Source organism: Toxorhynchites rutilus, chromosome 2 (genome assembly GCF_029784135.1).
Source record: "Toxorhynchites rutilus septentrionalis strain SRP chromosome 2, ASM2978413v1, whole genome shotgun sequence".
Classification (NCBI taxonomy): Eukaryota; Metazoa; Arthropoda; class Insecta; order Diptera; family Culicidae; genus Toxorhynchites; species Toxorhynchites rutilus.
This window is the reverse complement of record NC_073745.1, coordinates 68,576,474-68,601,396: the sequence shown is the minus strand read 5'-3', so window position 1 is coordinate 68,601,396 and position 24,923 is coordinate 68,576,474. Positions and strand designations below refer to the sequence as shown.

The 24,923-nt window shown below is 37.5% G+C and overlaps 1 protein-coding gene and 3 non-coding genes across 12 annotated transcripts in view; 3 read left to right on the top strand and 1 right to left on the bottom strand.

The window, feature by feature from the left end:
* Positions 1-24,923, top strand: part of LOC129771667 (sodium-dependent neutral amino acid transporter B(0)AT3) — a 147,674-nt gene that overhangs the window by 60,014 nt on the left and 62,737 nt on the right. The gene's annotated exons all lie outside the window — the stretch shown is intronic.
* On the top strand, positions 11,671-11,743 carry Trnak-cuu (transfer RNA lysine (anticodon CUU)). Its single transcript has one exon. It is a non-coding gene; the product is annotated as a tRNA-Lys (tRNA).
* On the bottom strand, positions 15,438-15,510 carry Trnak-cuu (transfer RNA lysine (anticodon CUU)). Its single transcript has one exon. It is a non-coding gene; the product is annotated as a tRNA-Lys (tRNA).
* On the top strand, positions 16,604-16,676 carry Trnak-cuu (transfer RNA lysine (anticodon CUU)). The gene has a single exon. It is a non-coding gene; the product is annotated as a tRNA-Lys (tRNA).

Below are 24,923 nucleotides of genomic sequence, written 5' to 3'. Positions count from 1 at the left end.
GGAAAAATAAGCATGGCTGCAAAGACCAGGCCATCATCGACGCAGCCATAGTCGGCCAGGCGGTATACAACCAGCGGAACCTAAGTATGGCCTACATCGATTACAGGAAGGCTTATGACTCCATACCTCACTCGTTTCTCGTCCGGGTATTGGAGCTCTACAAAATTGATCCCGTCGTCGTTAGGTTCCTGCAGCATGCGATGAGGCAGTGGAGTACGTCTCTGCACCTCAGTGATGGGGAAAATGTGTTGCAGTCTAGAACGCTGCAGATAAAGAGGGGGATATTCCAAGGCGACTCTTTCAGCCCGCTTTGGTTTTGTCTGGCACTGAACCCCCTCAGTAGGACGCTCAATAGAAACGGTCATGGCTATAAAATAAGGTACGGCGACGGCGCCCACGAAGAAGTAACCCATACCTTCTACATGGATGATCTCAAGGTCTACGCTGATTCACGTCAGCGTCTAGGTGTAGCTATCCGGGTTGTCGAAGACATAAGCAGGGACATCTGCATGGAGTTCGGCCTTGACAAGTGCCGCTGTGTCCATATGCTGAAAGGGCAGCTTACCGAATCCGGAGGTTACGAGGTCTATGACGGCGAGTTCATAAGAGACATGGTTCGTGGCGAATCCTATAAATATCTTGGATTCCGACAGCTCACCGGGATTCGCCACTCCGACATCAAGACGGAGCTGCGAGACAAGTTCTTGAGTCGAGTGAACTGTGTCCTGAGGACTTTCCTCAACGCGGGAAACAAGGTACGCGCGATCAACACATTCGCGGTTCCCCTGCTGACCTTCAGTTTTGGTGTAGTCAAATGGAGCAAAACTGACCTAGAGGACCTTGAGAGGAGGATGAGGAAAGCATTTAAAGAGGCCGGAATGCACCATCCTCAATCGGCACTGGAGAGAGTTTCACTGCCACGCAAAGAAGGGGGACTTGGAATAGTCGACATATCTGCACTGTGTGTTGCCCAGGTACGACAACTGCGCGAGTACTTCGCAGAACGCGCCAACCAAAACGCGCTATACCGGGCTGTCTACGCCGCCGACAGAGGATACAGCGCTCTGCACTTGGCGCAAGCGGAGTACCAACTCAACTGCAATCTGCAGACAGTGGAGGAGAAGATTGCAGCTTGGAAGCAGAAGGCAGTGCATGGTGCCCACCCCCATCAACTGGATCGGCCACACGTCGACAAGGCCGCATCTAATCTGTGACTAACGCGTGGTGAACTCTCTTCAGTAGTAGAAGCCGACATGATAGCCATCCAGGACAGGATAATGCCGACGAGAAACTGCAGGCGGTACGTCTGGCATCAAGCCGTTGATGACATTTGCCGGATGTGCCATCAACCAGGTGAAAACATAGAGCACATTATGGGAGGCTGTCCCGTTTTGGCCAACGCAGCCTACACCGAGCGCCACAACAACGTGTCCCGTATTGTTCATCGACAACTGGCGCTCCAATGTGCTCTACTGGAAGACAACGTACCAAACTACCGGTACCTGCCTGCACCTGTCCTGGAAAATGACCGTTTCAAGCTGTACTGGGATCGCACTGTTCTGACCGACCTCTCGATCCACCACAACCGGCCAGATATAATGGTTTACGACAAGAGCGACCGCAAAGTCACCATCATCGATGTCGCTATTCCACTGAACCAGAATCTGGAGGAGACCCACGGTCGCAAAATCTGCAAGTACCGACCATTGGCCGTGGAGCTCAAGGAACTGTGGGGGCTAAGGGAGGTCCCAAGAATTGTTCCAGTCGTTCTCTCTGGAACTGGAATTGTCCCGAAGACACTTCTGGAAGCGCTAAAGGTGTTGAATATGGAGACGGAATTGGCCGGCATCCAAAAGTCGGTCATCCTTAGCACCTGCGCGATTGTCCGACAATTTCTCGGTCAGGACTGAAACAGCACGAGCATGCAGATACGTGCATTCCGCAGAGCCTAGTCCCCCTTTGGCATTCAGAAGCCCGGGGGCAGGTGAAAATTCTGGCTAGGTTCGTCTAGTTAAGAAGTGAGATAAGTCTGCCAAAAAAAAAAAAGGTGCGAGCATACGGGCTTGGGCTCGAAGTATGAATAAAAAGAAAATGCCAAAAGTTGTTTAATAGTTTTTATTTTACTGTCTAAAATTTTCAAAAGGATCGGTCTACTGGGCGAATTTCTACAGCGTTTTTTCCGTGATGCAATTTGATGTGACACACCCTTTATTTTTGCATTTTACAAGGTTCTTTTTTTTTGTTATGTGCGATTATGTACTTTCCACACATAGTGGTTTTAAGTCGAATGTGTTACCCAATAAAATTTATACGAAATTGAATGAAATTGATAGTAAGTGGTAGCTAATAAACTAAGCTATCATTTGATGTCATAAACTTACCATATGGTTGCTTTCCAAAGCCATGAAAAATCAAACGCTTGGCCTAATATGGGTTAAAAAATGGATATATTTCAGATGGCAATGAAAAAGAAAACTACTAAACTTATTCAATGGAACAATTTTTCCTGAAATTTTACGTTTTTTAAGCCTTCTAAAGAAATGCTTCAACGCCCTGCCAGGCGGTCTTACAGAAGTTGGTCAGAATCTCAGCCATGGCCGATGAAAAGATGGATCTTGGCATTTTCATAATGATGCAGTCATTTTTTTCTGTACATAATAGAGTTGCTACGATTGGCGACACATTGGTGGGTTCATCAAGGGTAATCGTATGAAGAATCGCTAAAATCAATCTTTTTTTTTAATTATGCATACATTATTGTAAATGGCAAACCTAATTTCTCGACAAATAAATTTCCTCAGACTCGCAGAGGAAAATCAGGGTATGCCAATAATATATGCGAAAATGTTTCATGAGTTATATTGTCAATCTTTAGAGTCTTTTTGCAGTGCCCTTATTCGTTATTAACCACTAGATTGTCAATATTTCATTGTAGACTTGTGAAAATGTACCATCTTTCGATAAGATCGAGCTTGTGTCGAGTTCAAATTTGCGTCCAACTCAACTAGCAAAATGAAATGTTTCTCTGTTGTTACAATGAAAATTTCCAGAATCTATCGCACTCTAGTGCTGGAATTACCACTTCTCAAGACGATCATTCAATCAGTTCGGAATGGGATTCACCCCGGGTACGGGTACTGGCAATTATACACCCAAACTAGCGTTGGCTGAAAACATGTCATCTTTGGCAGAAATGATGCCATTTCGTGTGCTGGAGGGTCAAATGCGCAAATAATGAGCTGTTTAAAAAGCTTAAAAATGGTTTGTATGTATGCGAGCAGACATCTCTTTCTGTTTTCTTTTCTCATTTCATTTGGGATTGCGCCAAAAAAAAAGTCCAGACGACGTCAATGGGGATCGAACCAAGGCCGGCTAGAATGCAAAACTATTTCACACGATCACGCTATCCATATAGCTACCAGCACTGTTATATTGTAGCGTGATAATATTACACCTGATCATAAAATGAAGTTGGAAAGTGTTTTCAAAGAGGATAAAGAAGAACATGAACGAGAGTATATCTTTCTCTGTCTGGGCCGTGTATTTGGCAAAATATACGAAAAGCTTTCAAATGCTTTCATTTCAATTTGTCTCCTGTTTCGCTCGCTCATATTGGCTCTAGCATATACATTATACAAATGATATACAAGTATTGGAGAGTAGAACATTTTCTGGTATTTTTCAGCTCAATTAAGGTAATAAACCGGTTGCCATAAAATGTGCTAAAAATTAACTTTGGGTGTATTGCCACCAACAAAAAATATTCTTTTCGCTGCACTCGGAATATTCTTGCAATATTTTTCTTAGCCAAAATCTTCTAAAGGTATCTGACAATACTCCAATTTTTTTCTAGGCTGCTAAAAATATTAATTTGGGAGTCATTTTTATGTATCAAAACCACGATTTTAGAGCGCCGGCAGAAAATTATGTTTAAATTCGTTGAAAATGCAACGAGTTGGAAAGTTTTTCACTATAAACGTACAATTTAGGATATACTGTGTAAGGCCAAATAGTTTTTTCATTAAAATAAATGGTGTATTTGATGAAAAATTCAAATTTTTATTTTTTCCTTTGAAACTCTATATAAAAAACAGTTTTTTTCGCTGCACTAGAAATATTGTAAATCGCTGAAATAATCGGTATCACTGCACTAGAAATATTGTTTTGAATTTTGCAAAACTAAAGGCGCAATAAAGTGTTTTTGGGGTTGACGGACCGTAGCAGCTATATTGCCACCAATTTGTTCAACTGTTTCAAGAGTTAATTTTTTTTTTAAATATAAACATGTGTATTATGTTCTATAAGGTTGGAGTCGATTCGTTGCCTAGTTTCCACGGCCCGTTAAAGGGTTAAACTCACTAATCGTAACATTGCTATTTACCGATATTCAATGATTGCACACTGAGATCCCAACACGAATGAGAACAGAAAAAAAAGTATGTGGGATAGATGCCGATAACGATGATAATGTGAAGTAGGATAGGCAAGGGAAGCAAAAATATTTACTGGAATCGCTACTAAGTATGGCTTCCACACCACTGAACCCAGCTTCGCTCATACAAATAGTGTGGCAAGATAGGGCTCGAACGGTGTGTCGCCCTAGCCAAGTTGTTATGCGAGATGGACATAACAACTTGGATCAAACGATCGCCGGTCAAATCTTCCCTAGCATTGTGATTAGAGAGGAAATAATATCCTTGATAATAAAGTGTTCAATTTTAATCACTGATTTCAGTTGGTCATAAGCAAGGTCCACACGGACTGAAGTCTAACTAATTCTGTTTCGTACTAACTCAAGACAAATCATTCAGATGACAAACTTTTTGCTTTAATCCCTGCAAGTATTCAAAATGTCTCTAACTGCTTCATAATTTGTGGAAACTTGGATTAAATTTGTGTACCATAAATGCGGCATTCGTCACCATACACAGTATTTGTTTGCCGAGTAAACATCCAACATGATGATGTCGGAGAAAGGATTCTCTCAACACTCAAGGGCACCACATACATCGTTCCCGTCGGGAAAATGATGCAATGTGTGGGAATTGTGTGTCCCCGTGGCTCATCCCAGCACTTACCCATCTATTTGAGTGAATACTGCAAACGATAGAACCGAACAGTGATGTAATAACTTAAGTACTTCCAACTATTCATTCCGGGAAACGTATGCAAACTGGAAAACGAATGTAGAATTGAATCGCATTTGTTGGCAGAGAATGTAACCTTTTTGTCGTACGCGATTCCGAACCGTCTTCTCTGGGTTCCATGTGTGCCATATTTTTGACGAGGGGTTTATGGACAGGGACCGTCTCATTCCTCGAATATGCGAGCTTGAAATGTTTACACATATCACAAACGGTCATCCGGCCGCTGAGTTGTTATTTTCCACACTCCGACTCGGAATCATGACCTATTTCACCACATGGCGCCTCCAGGAGGTGGATGCATCTGCATGTCAGCTGCATACGATGCAAATTGAAAAGCAGGACCACGCCACTTCTGCAGGCAATCAAGCGACGATCACGCGCTGGTCAAGTTCGTCAAGCGCGGTACCTTCGGCACTAATTGCGTTCAATCGGTGCTGACAGACGCAAAATCTAGGCAAGTGAGTCAAACGCCTAATAGGTTTGCGATTGACTCCTAATTGAAATTGATTGAAACTGATTCCGCTATCCGTGTACCCGCGTCGAGCTGTCGAGCTGACGATAGTGCCCCAACTTCCAACTTGTCGCCCCCCATCGCCTGGTGAAAATTCCACTGGTGTAAAAACCCAGTGGAATTCTCCCCGGGGAGCACGAAGCGAATTTTGATCTTTTATTATGCAAACGTCCGTGCAATATGCAAATAACTCAAATGTCAGTAATCAGTGTAGCGCATCGGGTGAACTTATTTGTTCACCTGCATTCGTCAACTTGGGAGCGACTCGGGGCGGTGCAGCGACTTTCTCATGGAAGAATTTTCTATGAAATACGAAGATATGCGGTATGCAAGACAGTGAGGATTTTATATAGCATGATAGTAGAGCAAGTTGTTACTACAGAAACTGAAAAACTGCAACCTAACTGTATGACGACAGCAGTAGTTTGGTTCATACTGCGGAATAGTTTTACACACTGTGGCTTAACATCACCCCCCATAAAATGAGTAATTCTGTTCGTTCTTATCGTAAAACTTCTGACCATAGAATTCGCTCTCACTTAACATTTGATACAGGCCATGAAAATAGCCGATACGATAGTTTCTCAACCACATCAAAGAATTTGAAATAAGTAAAAGTGGAATCCTGGCACATTTGGTAGTTTTTCCTACAATATACACGATTGTTCGTTGAATCTGCAACAAAATAACATATTCCAATGATTCCCAATTTGACGAAAAAACGTTTATCGTGATCTATTTCAGCAGTGTGCATCGGTCGTTAATACACTCAAAGTTAATTTTTAGCACAAGTTATGGCATCCCGATTTATTAAATTAAATGAGCTGAAAAATAACAGAAAATATTCTACTCCCCAATACAAGTATATCATTTGTATAATATATATATGCTAGAGCCAATATAAGCGAGCGAAACAGGAGACAAATTTACATGAAATCATATGAAAGCTTTTCGTATAGTTTGCCAAATACACGGCCCAGACAGAGAAAGATATATTCTCGTTCATGTTCTTCTTTAATCTCTTAGGAAACACTTTCCAACTTCATTTTATGATGAGGTGTAATATTATCACGATTCAATTTAACAGCGCTGGTAGGTATATGGATAGCGTGGTCGTGTAAAATAGCTTTGCATTCCAGCCGACCTTGGTTCGATCACCATTATTGACGTAATATGGACTTTTTTTGACACAATCCCAAATGAAATGAGAAAATAAAACAGAAAGAGATGTCTGCTCGCATACATATAAACCATTTTTAAGCTTTTTAAACAGCTCATTATATGCGCATTTGACTCTCCAGCACACGAATTGGCATCATTTCTGCCAAAGATGAAATGTTTTCTGCCAACGCTAGTTTGGGTGTAGTAAACAAAGTGCGTGAACAGGAAGTTATTTTCAATTATGAGCAGCTCCACGTCAAATTATCCCGAAAAAAACGGATTTTGATCTCTATGATTATTTTTACCTTGTAACTAGAGTGACCGCTACTCAAAATTCATTCACAGTTTTCATTACCATATGACCGATTTTAATCACGACAGATTTTTTGTAATAGTGTATGGGGCTGTGGACAGAAAAAGCATGATTTTCGATACCCCGCTTCCCCACCGTGGACAGGCGTGGATATTCCTTATATCCCTCCCCTTATTGTCCACGTGGACATTCCCACAGTTTTTGGAAAAAAAAATCAAGAAAATTCTATATTTTCTGCTTAAATTTCACTTCAAGTTTGTTTCGATTTCCTATTACATGTTTTTATTGATAAAAATGATAGTCTTATTAATAGTAACAATTTGTTTCAAATTCTTGGATTTTTTTTCAAGATTATCCAGGAAGCTCATTATTGTCTTCCAAATTCCATTTACATTATCTCCATATTCATATAAAAATATCACTTGTAAATCTACTCTCGAATATTTTCATTAAAGCTGGAGTATCAAAAATCAAACAATGAAATCAAGCGCTTTGTTTGAGAACAGTTGTTGGCATATATCAACGAAATTCGTCAAAACAATGCAGAAGTGATATAAATAAAAAAAAAACGATGTTGATCTAATCGCACTGTTCGAATTGTAAAAAAATGTTTGATGTTGGATTTGAAATTAGCACAATGTTGCAATCTGATCGAGTCAAGACCTATCGGGTTGCGCGGCTGTTGCAACCTTGGATGGCAGAATGTGAAAATTGATCTTGATCGTTCGGATTGGGATATGTCAAATTCGATCGGGTTCTGGAATATATTGTAACGTTTTTCGTGCCAGGTGGTTTACCTATCCTCAAGAACGGTGGTTTTAGACAGCTGTAGCGAATAATGTGGCGCGTATCGAGGATTAATTTTGGTAAGTGTCTCGATTTGAATGTCATCATGCTTTTGAATGTCAGTAGCAGAATGGACTTTCCAGACGTGGGAATTCCTTTGTAATAGGAGCGTATTACAAAAATTACCAGATATCAATAAAAAAAAACATCATTGAATGAAACAGATCTTCGGAGTTACGGCTCGTGAACCCATGGAAGAATTTGTTGTTCGTTTCAATTTTCGAAAAACTCGAGAAATAAAAACAAAACGGTTTTGTCATCAAGGGTGAAAGCTGAATTGAAATCCGAACTTAAGTAGTGATTTTTAATACTACAAAAAATCCAACATACTTTGTGTCTTTGGGTGTCTTCATCGTGATGGAATTCATGGTCCTCTATTACGGATCGGAATAAATTGATCGATTCCAGCTCATGTGCGTTTCTTTCAGAACATACATTTCAGGGAAGAAGTTCAGCCATATGAAAAAATGTGGATGTTTGAGTACTCAGGGTGGGTTTGAAAAAGCTTGAAAAATCTTTTACATACAAAGCAGAACTCATTCAATTTTGAGTATAAACATGAATGTTTTACATTAAAAAATTGTTAACTTGTCCAAGTGGATATTATCTAAACCAAGCGTGAACATTTTCGTGGTATGTGGACAGCCCATATCTACAATTTATATTCTTTGTAAAAAAACAAGAAGATATGTCAATGCTTTTTGATTTCGTAACTATTTAGAAAAATAACACAAAATAACGAATTCACAATTCCAGTTCTTCATGAAAAACTATTCATACAATATTGTCCTGAGTTTTCGTGATATAACAGTTTTTATATAACTAAAAAAATAATCCGTCAAATAGTGGAACAAATTATCGAGGCGCAGAACTCATAAAACATAACATGACTTGTAATCACATTTCATTCGATATTGGTGCTATACAAATCGAAAATCGTTCACTTCATATGAATCATGGCATAATTTGTTGGCAAGAAGGGGATGTAGCTCAGATGGTAGAGCGCTCGCTTAGCATGTGAGAGGTACGGGGATCGATGCCCCGCATCTCCATTCCTGAAATTTTTGGTGTACATTTAGAATATTTTCTTATAACGGGTGATTTTTTTGCTGTTTGATTTTTCAGCGCACTGTTTTCAACAGATCACCCGTGGTTCGTGTCATATGTCAAAATAAAAGTTGTGTAGTTTCCATTACCATTTTTTTTATGGACGCTTACAAATTATTAAATTTTCTTATCAAAATCAGTGCTCTTTCAACAATGTGTTTTTTTTTTGTTTTATCGAATAAATTTGGTTTCAGTAATGAAGCACATTTTTGGTTGACCGTATACGTAAGCAAAATAGCCGTATTTGATTCGTTGAACAGCCACAAACAATACAAAAGCTGCCCATGCTAATCTAAGTCTGATTGACAGCGGCGTAGTGAGGGTAGACAGCGCCCCCGGCAAACTATGAGAATGGCGCCCCTAAACATAATACTTCTTTCGATTTCTTCACTAGTTTTGAGATTGTGATATATTGAGAAAACTACTATAACAATGTTCACTTTGAGCAGTTTATTCGTACTTAGAAGTCTAGATATATCATTACCAGCTTCGCTCATTCTCTAGTCAAATACACTTGACAAAAAAATTAGATCAACAGAGTGCGAAGTCGGAAATTTTAAGTGATTTTTGTCATGCTGTAACTTTGTTAAAATTAACGCATATCGATGGGCTGTACATCATTTTGAAGCTACAACTTCCTGGTATTAGAGTATTTTACGTACATATTTGTATCTTGGTGTGTGTAGGTGTAGTGGGTAAAAATATCGGGAAGAAATGAAAAAACGATTTTCTCTGTTTTTTCAAAGATTTTCTGGACTTTGTGTGTTTTATGTTTTTGATAACTAACTCAATAGCCAATAATCCAATTAACCTTATCAATCAGCCACCATTTGGTTCCTGGAACGTTCCTAGAGGACATTCCTATACATAGATATTTCAGTTTGAATGGAAAATTACCCCTTCGTCTTTGATGATAAATTATTGAATAAACAACCATCGCACCACAAAGCGAAAATCAGTTTTGAAAACTCCAATAAATTCTGCACAGGGATAATTTGCTACTTTGACGAAAATAAATTTATGTATTGAACTGCTGCAATATTTGAACATTTCTTGTACCGTTTCAAAGAACGTTATCATTGCAGGTGAAATGCTGCTTGCATGTACTCCGACGAGTTTTCAACCACGGACAGCACAGGGAACATCCCAATTTTTCTACCCGCCATATTGGCACAATTTTCTTAAGATTGCCCACGATAGTCAGCTATATTTAATGCATCTTCTTTTGCAGAATATCATTAACACATTATCTAGAAGTATGCGTTCTTATAATGCGGTTGAGGTAATAACTGTAAAACATCGCATAGCAGGGATGGATAAAACTCCATATAGTATTAGTTAAATGTGATGTTGCGTTTTTCAATTTTGCGAAAATCAAAAAGAGGTTATTGGTTTCATGTACGGACAGGAGCAGTTACTCATGATGGATGTTTTTCTAATCAATTACTATTACAAAATTATTATTAAAAATTTTTGGATTTTGATGCCTCAAGGGATCTGCGCCCCCGGTATCTGCCGGGTTTGCCACGCACTACGCTGCTGCTGATTGACATATGATTTCAACAAGTTGGTGCCACATATAGCAAACGAAACGGTGGACCTATTGCGCAATGAATTTGGGGAAATATATATCTCTGTATATATATATATATATATATATATATATATATATATATATATATATATATATATATATATATATATATATATATATATATATATATATATATATATATATATATATATATTACCAAAACCCCTTCAATATTGGTATCAAATGAAAGGGATTGACTAGTACAACGCGCCATATATTTTTAAACCGTTAAAAAAAACTTGGTGGCAATATAGCAACATCTTTACATACAAAAGGGAGTTTTTCCCACGTACGTATAACTCATCATCACGAGAGAACGGCTGATCAGATCTACGTCGTCCATATATTTTGTGAGTTTGTCTTCACCCAAATTAGAATGATAGAGTACTTTGGAAAATATTGGAGATGATTTGAAGAAATTGACTATGCATAGAATCATTAATGTGAGTAGTTTAAAAAAAATCAAAATTACATTTAAAGAAAAGAATTATTTCTAATTTTGAACTGTGTGCTACAACCTGCTACAATAGAGTGATTTCTGAATGACGATTCGAACAAACATTATCTGAACAATGGTGTTTACAAAATATTCCCCGCACGACAAATGACGTGAGATAGCAAAGTTTCTCGCTTTATTGTGGAAGCAATCCTACTTTTCAGCTCCTATTTGATACACGAGTCGATAGCATATGAGTACACGATTTCAAGTCTCATCTAGCCGCGCAATTCGCCCTCGGGAACACCGTGACTTGAACCATCTCATGTCATTCGCCGCGTGGAATGAAGGGGATTGTTCTTACACAGTTTTTATGCTGAACCATCTTTTTATTTGTTTGCACCTCACTTAAAGTGGGCTGAGTTGTTCGTGATGTTTGTTTTTCGCGGGGACCCTGTCACCCTATTCCGTAGATAATCGGGGTTCTACTGTAATTGTAAATGAATCACTATATTGTAAGTAGCATTGAAATGCATATAAAAGCAGCTTCATAGTGCCCGGCTAGCTCAGTCGGTAGAGCATGAGACTCTTAATCTCAGGGTCGTGGGTTCGAGCCCCACGTTGGGCGTGTGAATTATTTTGTCATTTTAAGTAGTAAAAGATAATTGCCCTTTTTTGACGTAGGATAACGTCTAAAGTGATGACAAATCAGATACCAGGACCAGGGCTTGGAAATATTGAGCTTGTTAAGTAATATTGAACACATATTTTAATCAGTGTAGCGCGTTTATTTTGCTTGTCAATGCTGCTGTCACTCACTCGACGTCAAACAAAATTACAACTGTATTCATTCATATTCATTCTTTGCCATCTGAGCTTTCCTTAAAGTTCGAGTCATGAGAATTCATTCACATTTATTCATTGCCATTGAAATGTCAGGAATGTTGTCCACAATTTAATTTATTGTCACTATTATGAGCATTCTGTACTTCGTTATCTTCTTCAACGAATTTCTCCGTTTCATCAGTGTCCGAGAACGATTCTGATAGTGAATGAACTGTAATATTAATATCAATAAATGAGAAAACTACGGATATTTCCTTTCGTTCACATTCCGTAAACGAAGAGCAGAACGGAAAAGAGAATGATCGAAAATGGATGAATCAACTGTGAGTGGCTGGCTATGATTGTGAGGTTTGGCGTTGGTTCATTTTCGGTATCCCGAATGCAATGGTATAATGATTGAATGTGGTCGGAAATTCAGCAGAAAATATTGATGTGAAACAGATATTTCCAAGCACTGACCAGGACTATAAATAACAAACTGCGGACACTCTCGTACGCGAGTGAATGTACATACCAAGCGAACGAGTTTAAATTGTCCGGTTGATGTTTCAAATGTTTGCTACAAAACAAAAACCATTCAAATGAGAATAAGTGCACGAAAAAAGGAAACTTCATGTTAAACAGCTGTCAGTTTCTGACCTACACTCTGTCCAACTTCTATAAGACCAGGTGATAATCTTGCTGCTTTGTGTCATTGTAAACAAACAATAATAAGACCAGTTACATTTTCCGTTGTTTTAGTTTTTTTGATCAATAAATCTGGAAAATGCAGAAGGGAAAAGTGAGAGAAGCAAGACAAATCGATGCATTTCACCAAGGAAATGTTGGTATCAGTGAAAATGGTTCGTTGGATTGCTCAGTTATTTGGCGAATCCTCAAGGATTCAGTAAAAAGGAGAGAGCTCAACGTAAATCGAAGCTCACTGACCGGGATAAGCGGGAAATAGCTAGAACAGCTTCGAATACCTCAAAATCGCCTATGCAAATAAAGCAATGTTCCAATTTAAATGTTACTCGGGTGACAATTCGTCAAATTTTGGTAAAAAATCCTCACATAGAGAGAGCGTTAAAAGGTTAAAGCACACCATCTCACATCGAAAGACGTCTGAGTTTTGCCAAAGCTCACATGAACCGACAGTGGGACATGGTATGTTGTGACATAGAATGTTTCCAAAAGAATACATTTTGCTATATACCATAACTAAAAGTTCTTGAATGTGTAGGTCATTCACTGACGAAAAAAAGTACAGTTAGGATTGTCCTGATGGTTTCAACGAGCACTGGCGTGATTTACGGAAGAATGAACAGTGTTTTTCAAACAGGAATTTTTGTGGAGACTCGTGCATGATTTGGGTGGGATTCTGTACAACCGGAAAGCTCCCACATCATACATGTTCTGGAATCCTCTCTCTCACCGTTTTCGCGTAGATATCGTCACAAAACATTCACATTCCAGCAAAACAATGCCACTATTCAGACCAGTAAGGGAACCAAGCAATGGATTAAGCACCAAAAACTTATTTTTTTGGGCTGGCCGACTCACTCTCCAGACTTGAATTCTATTAAGACTCTTAGGGGGATCCTTGTACGCAGAATATACACTGAGGGAAAACGGTACACCACGATTGAAGAGCTCAGGGTCGCAATTTCGGGAACATGGAAAAATATCGAGAAATACGTTCAGCAGAATTTGGTGAAAAGTATTCCAACACGAGTTTTGCAGGTTATTAGCCGAAATGGCAAGCTTGCAAATTATTGACTTGTAAATTAGCCGATCGTTTTGAATTTTTCATTGATAATACTTATGATTTTTGAAATGGTCTTATAGAAACTGGACAGCTGAAATTATCATATTTGAGCACAATAAATAAACAAACAACTCTTTGGAACGAAATTGACGTTAAATATACTTTATTCTAAGCATTCAATAATGTCTGAATGTATCTCATTGAAATTCTAACTGTTTGTGTTGTAACGAGATAGAGTCAGGATGGTCTTATAGAAGTTGGACAGAGTGTATGAGTACTCTTCTTATTTGCGTAGCAGCGTCTATCTGATTTTTAAAAGATATACGTGAACTAAATGCTATCACTTTAGATTGAGGTTCAGAATTGAATTTTTGGAATATTCTTGAACATATTTTAATAACTAATTCCGACTAAAGAATCGGATTATTTTCAAATCTCCAACCTACTAAGAAATATATTATATATTACCGCACTAAACAAGTTGTAAGAATGTCATCTACACCCAAAATTAATGTTTAGCACACGTTTTGGCATCCCGATTTATTAAGTGAGCTGAAAAAAAACAGAAAATGTGTTCGAATAATATACTAGCTGACCCGGCAAACTTCGTCCCGCCCAAAATTTATTTTTCGTTATCACATCCACGTTTTCTTACTAAGCGCTGTTCATGGGTCCAATCGCAAAATTATTCATTGATTGATCTTCTAATCTACCCTTTAAGATTACCTTTTACTATAAAATTCCTAGTACTTCTACCGAAACTCGACATTATAATATTAGATTATTTTCAGACACAATTCTCGTTCAAAATTTTTCAACCACTTGCAAATAACATGTTTCTCCGTTACGTTACATGCCAAATTTGGTTTTATTTGCTTGATCAATTCTCGAGTAATGCAGAAATTTGTGTTTTATTTGTATGTCAGCCCCCTCTTAGAGGGTTAGAAGGGGGGGGCTAAAGTGTCTCACTACCGTAAAAACATTTATTGCACCCTATAACCTCCAAATGCCAAATTTGGTTTTAATTGCTTGATTAATTCTCGAGTAATGCAGAAATTTGTGTTTCATTTGTATGGCAGCCCCTTAGGAGAGGGAGGAGGGGTATCTAGCCACCATAGAAACATTTATTGCACCCTAAAGTTTCCACATGCCTAATTTGGTTTAATTTGCTTGATTTATTCTCGAGTAATGCAAAAATTTGTGTTTCATTTGTGTATATATATATATATATATATATATATATATATATATATATATATATAAATCTGTACGTGTGGCAACACTGGATTACATCCTTGTTCATCGTTTATTACATTCACTTTCGATTTAATAAACTTTCGATTTATTAAACTTCCACAAGCATTCAATGCATTCCAACTGCACATTTATTCCAATGGAAACGGAAAATCAAAAAATCCCGCAAATGGTGCTTATTTGCAACGAAACTCGATATTTTTGAACACAGTGAAAATTAAACTTGTTGTACAAACCCCAAACAATTTTAGGTTGACAGATGTCAACACTTCACGGTTCAGCAAAATTCAACTGTCGCCGTCAACAATTTATAGCACCTTGAGTAATCTTGTTGAAATTGGAACAGAATAAGTTGTACACACAATAGTAATAGTATCATTGGAAAAAACTGGCGGCACTTTCGCATGAATTGTGTGAAATGTATAATCACTTCGCAATCTATAGAATAATTAACATTAAGGGCAAAAAGCATACACGCCCAACGTGGGGCTCGAACCCACGACCCTGAGATTAAGAGTCTCATGCTCTACCGACTGAGCTAGCCGGGCAGATACAATTTGAACTCTACGCCTAAACTAGCGTTTACAGAAAACATTTCATATTTGGTACAAAAAAATGCTTTTCTTGTGCTGAAGGTTGAAATGAATAAATAAAAGCACCTTTTTCAAAAGCTTTAAAATGTTTGTATGTATGGGAGTAGACAACTCTTTCTCTCAGAATGAACGCCAGCTTGGAATTGTACCCAAAGAAGAGGTCCAAACGATGTCAACGGGGATCGAACCAAGGTCGGCTGGAATGCAAGGCTGTTACGTGGTTGATCGTACAAGGCTAGCCACGTAGCCACTGGTGCTGTTGCATAAATGGATGATAATATTACACCTCATTATAAAATGAAGTTGGAAAGCGTTTTCTAAGAGTAAAAAGGATAGCATAAACGTGAATCCATATCCTTCTCGGTCTGGGCCGCGTATGTGGCAAAACATGCGAAAAGCTTTAATGCGTGTTCATTTGTAATGTGTTTCTTGTTTCGCTTGCTCATATTACTGTTATATTGCTATAGCGTATATATATATATATATATATATATATATATATATATATATATATATATATATATATATATATATATATATATATATATATATATATATATATATATATATATATATATATATATATATATATACACGCATTAAAGCTTTTCGCATGTTTTGCCACATACGCGGCCCAGACCGAGAAGGATATGGATTCACGTTTATGCTATCCTTTTTACTCTTAGAAAACGCTTTCCAACTTCATTTTATAATGAGGTGTAATATTATCATCCATTTATGCAACAGCACCAGTGGCTACGTGGCTAGCCTTGTACGATCAACCACGTAACAGCCTTGCATTCCAGCCGACCTTGGTTCGATCCCCGTTGACATCGTTTGGACCTCTTCTTTGGGTACAATTCCAAGCTGGCGTTCATTCTGAGAGAAAGAGTTGTCTACTCCCATACATACAAACATTTTAAAGCTTTTGAAAAAGGTGCTTTTATTTATTCATTTCAACCTTCAGCACAAGAAAAGCATTTTTTTGTACCAAATATGAAATGTTTTCTGTAAACGCTAGTTTAGGCGTAGAGTTCAAATTGTATCTGCCCGGCTAGCTCAGTCGGTAGAGCATGAGACTCTTAATCTCAGGGTCGTGGGTTCGAGCCCCACGTTGGGCGTGTATGCTTTTTGCCCTTAATGTTAATTATTCTATAGATTGCGAAGTGATTATACATTTCACACAATTCATGCGAAAGTGCCGCCAGTTTTTTCCAATGATACTATTACTATTGTGTGTACAACTTATTCTGTTCCAATTTCAACAAGATTACTCAAGGTGCTATAAATTGTTGACGGCGACAGTTGAATTTTGCTGAACCGTGAAGTGTTGACATCTGTCAACCTAAAATTGTTTGGGGTTTGCACAACAAGTTTAATTTTCACTGTGTTCAAAAATATCGAGTTTCGTTGCAAATAAGCACCATTTGCGGGATTTTTTGATTTTCCGTTTCCATTGGAATAAATGTGCAGTTGGAATGCATTGAATGCTTGTGGAAGTTTAATAAATCGAAAGTTTATTAAATCGAAAGTGAATGTAATAAACGATGAACAAGGATGTAATCCAGTGTTGCCACACGTACAGATTTATCTGGAATGGTACAGATTTTTTCGTTGTTTTTGGAACAGATTCTATACGAGATTTTCGTCAAAAAGTACGGTTGGTACAGATTTTTTCATTTTGAGAAATTTGTTACATTTGAACAAAGCAACATTGAGGTCTATGATGACTTTTACGCCGCAGTATCGCTTGGTGCTGCTGATCTAAAAGGCATTTATAATGCTATGATTGCTCAGTTTCATAAGGACGAAATTCGTTACAAGGATCGCCTTGAAGGATTCGCGTCGGACGGTGCGACGTATGTTTTGCCCCAGATCAACAGGTTGAATCGTATGTTCCAGGCTGACAAACCTGAATTCACGATGCTACATAAAGAGCTGAAAGATTTTTATTTGATCATTCTCACTAATTTCTGCTAGGAATCTTACGTTGTTTCAATGTCCAATGCTATTGAATATAAAGATTATTTCAAGATCATTTCAAAGCATATTCAAAGCATATTTATCGCAGTTTTTTTAGTGGAGCTATGCAATCCACTTTTTTACCACTTCGAATATTATTTTAGAATGCATCGAAATTTATGTAATAGATTATGTTCTTCGTTACAAATAAATTTTATGAATGCCTCTTTACGTTTGATATGATGCCTAGGATTACCACAATATGTGTATTTTAAATTGTCCTCTGAAATTTTTGCACATTTCATGTTTACGTTGCTCTCGAACTGCGGAAGTTCATTGACCTCTAGTATCTGAAATGACGATTGTCCCAGGCTTCGCAGTTCAAAAGTACATCTGCACAACGACAAGCGAGTTCAAAAGTACTCTACACCAAAAAATACCCCCGACTTGCATGTATTTGCAAAGCGAATTCCCCGTGGCACATTGATTTTGAAGTCCGTATTAGGGAAACACAGCTAGGTGGGAACAAAAATACCCTCGACTTGCATATATATATTTGCAAAGCGGATTTCCACAGGTACATCGATTTTTAAGGTGTGCAATCTAGATTCAAAAAAACTATATATAAGCATCATCAAACACACGAATGACTTGCAAATATAAATTTAGTATTTGTAGTAAATAAATGAATATTTTTTAATAATAAAAAATATTTTTTTTCTCTACAACGAATATTTTCGATGGTACAGATTTTTGGAAAAAAAAGTACAGATTCAAATGTGGCAACACTGGTGTAATCCACTATGAGCTACTAAAACATGGTTAAGCTATAAATGGAGACTTGATCCGTGTCAAGCGAGCTATTGCCAAAAAAAACGTCCTGATTATGCAACCAGACATGATACGGAAACATTCCATATTTTTTTTTTCCCAAAATATATTTTTTATTAAGGCACATGTGGCGTTAGCCTGACGGGGCCGGGAGTCCAATATTTTGACAATTTTTGTCTTACAAATATGTTAGTAATATGTAACCGATTACTCGCGGTTGGCTCGAGGTTAGTATTACAAGTGTTCTCATAATTGGTATGTTGCAGTCTTCGATGCTCTGTACGTGTGCCCGACACGGGATACTTCCTATTGGGATGCAGCCGACCATTAATCAGCAACGCCCCCCTAGTCTGTACCCCATATCTAGCGTGGTGCGTCTTTCTCGACTCGAGGAATCCAGGATAGAATGGTCACTAGCCGGCGCAATCATCAGCTCGTGTAGAGTTGTCATAAGCGGTACAACCTTTGGCTCTTGTTGAATGATCAGTGGACTGCACAACCTTCGGCCCGTGCATCTGTAAAGAGTGTGTGTATGTATTGCCGCGACTAAGTAAAAGTTTATCGATCGGATAGGAGGGATATGAAACAGGGACACAACAAAGGAAACATCATTAAACGTTGACATCGGCGTTTCTGAGGAACAGGTATAGATGAAGCAGAAGATCAGGATCACAGGATCATTCCATCATGACAACGTTCGATCTCATGTTGCTGTTCGAGTTCAATACTATTTGGAGAAAAAGCGAATGATAAATTCTGGTTTACCCGGCTCATAACCCAGGCCTTGCACCTTCGGACTATCATTTGTTCCAATCGATGCAGAACGCTTTGAGAGGAACAGGCTTTATTTCAAACCAGGGTATCAAAAATTCAAAAGATGAACGCTTCTTTCGTGATGGAATCCATAAATTGTCAATAATTATGGCATACATCGAAAACGGGTACAATTAATTCACACACTCAATACATTCAACATTTTTAAATACGCTTTTTCGTATATATCAAATTGAAAAGAAGGATCTTTTAATACTGTCAATCAATGACAAGATATAAGATATAGCTAAACAATTTGGATTAATCTAAGCTATTGGAGGATAAAAGTATACTCATTCACAAAATGTTTTTTTTTTTCAATATGTTGTTTTTTTTTCAATATATTCAGTCACGACTAAACTATGAATATTGCATACGTTTGATTCTCATTAATTGTGTTCAGAAACATACTTTTGAATACAATGATATAATGATCTTCACGAAGCCATAAAGTCTTATTATCTATTCAGGACTATGGAGACGTAAGTAATAATTTAAATGATAAAGGATGAGTGTTCATTAAGGTGCCAATGAAAACGGTCATCTCGAGTTTCAAAAAGTTACCCCATAAAAAATGTTCACCACCTCGAAAAAACGCCCTATGCAAAATATCAGTTCAATCGTACGTAAGGGAGATTGGCCCAAAGCGTTCAAAGTTTGAGTTTCTTGAAAATCGAAAAATCACCCAAGGGGGGAGTAAAGGAAATCGGGGTTGTCGATGATGCCAAATGTCTTAAAATTGCATGAAACGTCGAGATCTAGAATCATCTCGAAAAAAAATTTTGTTTGTCAAAAATAGGCGCTCTGGAACTTTTTTTCGGCATGCGAAACGAAAAGTATGGTTTAGGGTGCCAATATAAATAGTTATCTCGATTTTTCATTCGGAACTTGCCACGAAATATTGATTTGCACAATAATATACCTTATGCAAAATATTAGCTCATTCGGACTTCATTCAGGGGAGAGGGAGGCAAGTTGGCGACGTTAAGCTTTGGCGAGCCCTGGATCTTGGAATATTTTTTTTTAATGTTGATGCTGATTCATATAGCCTGAATTGTTTTCTATCATATTATTTATTGGATGGGCAAAAAACCAAAAAAACTTGTCCTCAAAAAAGCTTTGCGCAAAAAGCGTCGAATTCGCCATCTTGCCTCCACGTGGAGGCAAGATGGCGAATGCCTGGAGGCAAGTTGGCGAATATGGTTTGGTCACCTAAAAATCAACAAAATGTAATAACAATTATTTATTCATCCTTAGTTGGAACAGTGGAAATGTCATTTTCATCAACACTGTAAATGTCACAAGCAGGAAAACGATACTGAGCTCGTATATCTCCCAAAGTTCGAAAAAATAAGTCACAATTTTCTTTATTGAACGCCATTAATCGAGCCGCTGAGGTATTTTCTGGCTTTCTCAAAGATAGCTTATGAGCCTTCATAAACATTTCAACCCATGTCCGTCCAGCGCATGTTCCTTTGAAAGGGTGCTCTATGCCATTTTTAACCGCAAACGAATATGCAATTCTTCGAAGCTGGACCTGAATGTGTGGCTTTAAAGCGGCCTTTATTGGACGACGTATCCTGAAATTGATACAGATTTAATATTTCTTGCATAAAGAACATGGAAACGCAAATGCTGAATTGAAAATCTAACCTCCTTGTCTGGATATTTTCGTCGATAGCGTCTCAAAGTTGGTTCTGGCACACCGAACTGTTTTGAAGCACCCAGAACAGACAAACCTTTTTCTATAGCTTTCATAACATTCTCCAAACTGGTGTCCGACCAATATTGGTCTCTTTTTCGCTTATAAGTTCTAACCATCTGCAATAAAAAAACCAAAAATTAACATAATGTTACATTTCGCCAACTAGCCCCCAAGCGACTTTTTCAATAAGAAAAATTTAGCTGAAAAAAAATCATGATTCAAACTCGTCGGAAACAAACAGATTATGTACAACAGAGTACCTTTATCATGTATGAAATTATTTTGAAATTTTAACTTTTCTCATAAAGTGGATAATGAAATTTTGAAAATACGAAAAAAAATAACAAAATCACGATTTTTCTCATTTTTATTTTTCACTTTTTTGTGATAACGTTTTCGGCAGAGTTACCGAGTACAAAGTTTGGCCTTGTTATGATGCATCTTCGGTAAAAAGTGGGTGGCGCTACCTTCATTACAACGGGTCAAATTACCAATTCGTCATCTTGCCTCCCTCTCCCCTACTGGTGTCACAAACGTTAAAATTTGAGTTTTTTTAAAAAACGAAAAATCACCGAAAATCGAGGTTTTAAGAAAAAATGTTATGCCAAATGTATTAAAATTGCATTACTCGCCGAGACTTACAGTGATCTAGAAAATTTTTGTTTGTCAAAAAAATTTTTTTTTGCGCTTGGTCGTTTTTCCGTCTGAAAAATCTATTTTTGAAAAAAATAAATTATTTTAGAGATAACTGTAAATCTCAACGTTTCATGCAATTTTAAGACAGTTGGCATCAACTTTTTTTTTAAACCGCAATTTCTGGTGATTTTTCGGTTTTCAAAAAACTCAAATTTTAACGTTTGCGACACCAGTAAACGGAGTCCGAATGAGCTAATATTTTGCATAGGGTATATTATTGTGCAAATCAACATTTCGCAGCAAGTTCCGAACGAAAAATCGAGATAACTATTTTTATAGTCACCCTAAACCATACTTTTCGTTTCGAATGCCGAAAGAAAATCCCAGTATGCCGATTTTTGACAAAAAAAAACTTTTCGAGATGACACTAGATCTCGACGTTTCATGCCATTTTAAGACATTTGACATCAAATTTAATTTTTTTCGAAAACCTCGATTTCCCTTTCTTTCCCCTTGGATGATTTTTCGATTTTCAAAAAAATCAAACTTTGACCGCTTTGCGTCACTCTCTCTTAAGTCCGATTGAGCTGAAATTCGGCATAGGATGTTTTTTTCGAGGTGGTGAACATTTTGTATAGGGTAACTTTTTGAATTTTTAGGGTCGATTTTTTCCCATACATTCATTGGCACCCAAATGTTCATCGTATGTCAAAGTTTTATTTTCTCACTTTAAATTGAGAAATGTCAAGTAAATACAAAAACGATTTTATTTCAGTTGATTTTCCCAGCTATACCTATTTTTCCATTTAAATAGGCCAAACGTAATATGTATAGGACGGAATTAGGACAGTTGTAGGATATGGATAGGTTAGGAATAGGAAAGGAATATGATAGGAATAAGAATAGGAATAGGATAGGAATAGGATAGGAACAAGATAGAAACAGGATAGGAATAGGTTAGGAATAGGATAGGAATAGGATAGGAATAGGATAGGAATAGGATAGGAATAGGATAGGAATAGGATAGGAATAGGATAGGAATAGGATAGGAATAGGATAGGAATAGGATAGGAATAGGATAGGAATAGGATAGGAATAGGATAGGAATAGGATAGGAATAGGATAGGAATAGGATAGGAATAGGATAGGAATAGGATAGGAATAGGATAGGAATAGGATAGGAATAGGATAGGAATAGGATAGGAATAGGATAGGAATAGGATAGGAATAGGATAGGAATAGGATAGGAATAGGATAGGAATAGGATAGGAATAGGATAGGAATAGGATAGGAATAGGATAGGAATAGGATAGGAATAGGATAGGAATAGGATAGGAATAGGATAGGAATAGGATAGGAATAGGATAGGAATAGGATAGGAATAGGATAGGAATAGGATAGGAATAGGATAGGAATAGGATAGGAATAGGATAGGAATAGGATAGGAATAGGATAGGAATAGGTAGAAATAGGATAGGAATAGGATAGGAATAGGATAAGAATAGGATAGGAATAGGATAGGAATAGGATAGGAATAGGATAGGAATAGGATAGGAATAGGATAGGAATAGGATAGGAATAGGATAGGAATAGGATAGGAATAGGATAGGAATAGGATAGGAATAGGATAGGAATAGGATAGGAATAGGATAGGAATAGGATAGGAATAGGATAGGAATAGGATAGGAATAAGATAGGAATAGAATAGGAGTATGATAGTAATAGTAAAAAAATGGATAGGAATATGATAAGAATGGGATAGGAATAAGATAGAAAAAGAATAGGAATAGGATAGGAATAGGATAGGAATAGGATAGGAATAGGATAGGAATAGGATAGGAATAGGATAGGAATAGGATAGAAATAGGATAGAAAAAGGATAGGAATAGGATAGGAATAGGATAGGAATAGGATAGGAATAGGATAGGAATAGGATAGGAATAGGATAGGAATAGGATAGGAATAGGATAGGAATAGGATAGGAATAGGATAGGAATAGGATAGGAATAGGATAGGAGTAGGATAGGAATAGGATAGGAATAGGATAGGAATAGGATAGGAATAGGATAGGAATAGGATAGGAATAGGATAGGAATAGGATAGGAATAGGATAGGAATAGGATAGGAATAGGATAGGAATAGGATAGGAATAGGATAGGAATAGGATAGGAATAGGATAGGAATAGGATAGGAATAGGATAGGAATAGGATAGGAATAGGATAGGAATAGGATAGGAATAGGATAGGAATAGGATAGGAATAGGATAGGAATAGGATAGGAATAGGATAGGAATAGGATAGGAATAGGATAGGAATAGGATAGGAATAGGATAGGAATAGGATAGGAATAGGATAGGAATAGGATAGGAATAGGATAGGAATAGGATAGGAATAGGATAGGAATAGGATAGGAATAGGATAGGAATAGGATAGGAATAGGATAGGAATAGGATAGGAATAGGATAGGAATAGGATAGGAATAGGATAGGAATAGGATAGGAATAGGATAGGAATAGGATAGGAATAGGATAGGAATAGGATAGGAATAGGATAGGAATAGGATAGGAAAAGGATAGGAATAGGATAGGAATAGGATAGGAATAGGATAGGAATAGGATAGGAAAAGGATAGGAATAGGATAGGAATAGGATAGGAATAAGATAGGAATAGAATAGGAGTATGATAGTAATAGTAAAAAAATGGATAGGAATATGATAAGAATGGGATAGGAATAAGATAGAAAAATAATAGGAATAGGATAGGGATAGGATAGGAATATGATAGTAATAGGATAGGAATAGGATAAAAAGGAATAGGAATAGGATATGCATAGGATAGGAATAGGGCAGAAATAGGATATGAGTGGGATAGCGTGTACTTTTCCAGTCGTTTTTGGAGCCATGCGTGGTTCAAGTTGAAGAATTATTATCGATTGCCACCATTGACTTACCTTTCAGCAAAGTTTCAAAAAATTATCAGATTTTTTCTAGAATCATTTGATCGTCAATGCTTCTGCTACGACAGGAGAGAAGCATGATTTATCTCGTTTGGAGCTCTCGAAGCATATCTACTTCTCATCACCAGATAAACATCGACGTATTAATTTCTTTGCTTCATGCCTCAGACGCAAATATTCCTAGGTAGCCCATCGATTTCCCAGCTGTTTTCTAATTTTCACACGCAGAATCAATTTTAACTACTTCGGAATTTTTCCAACGTTTCCAACGTTTTCCATTTGTCTTGGTGGGTTCGCGTTTTTTTTTCTGATCTTCTGGCGCGTTTATTGTCATTAGTGCCAACAACTGCACTTCTGTCACTTCGAAAACCATCAAACGTAGAGTTCGATATCGACTCAATTAACGACTTACCAAACCATTTGGTAGTCATTTCAGACAAAGAATGCCTTGATTTCAACGATCGT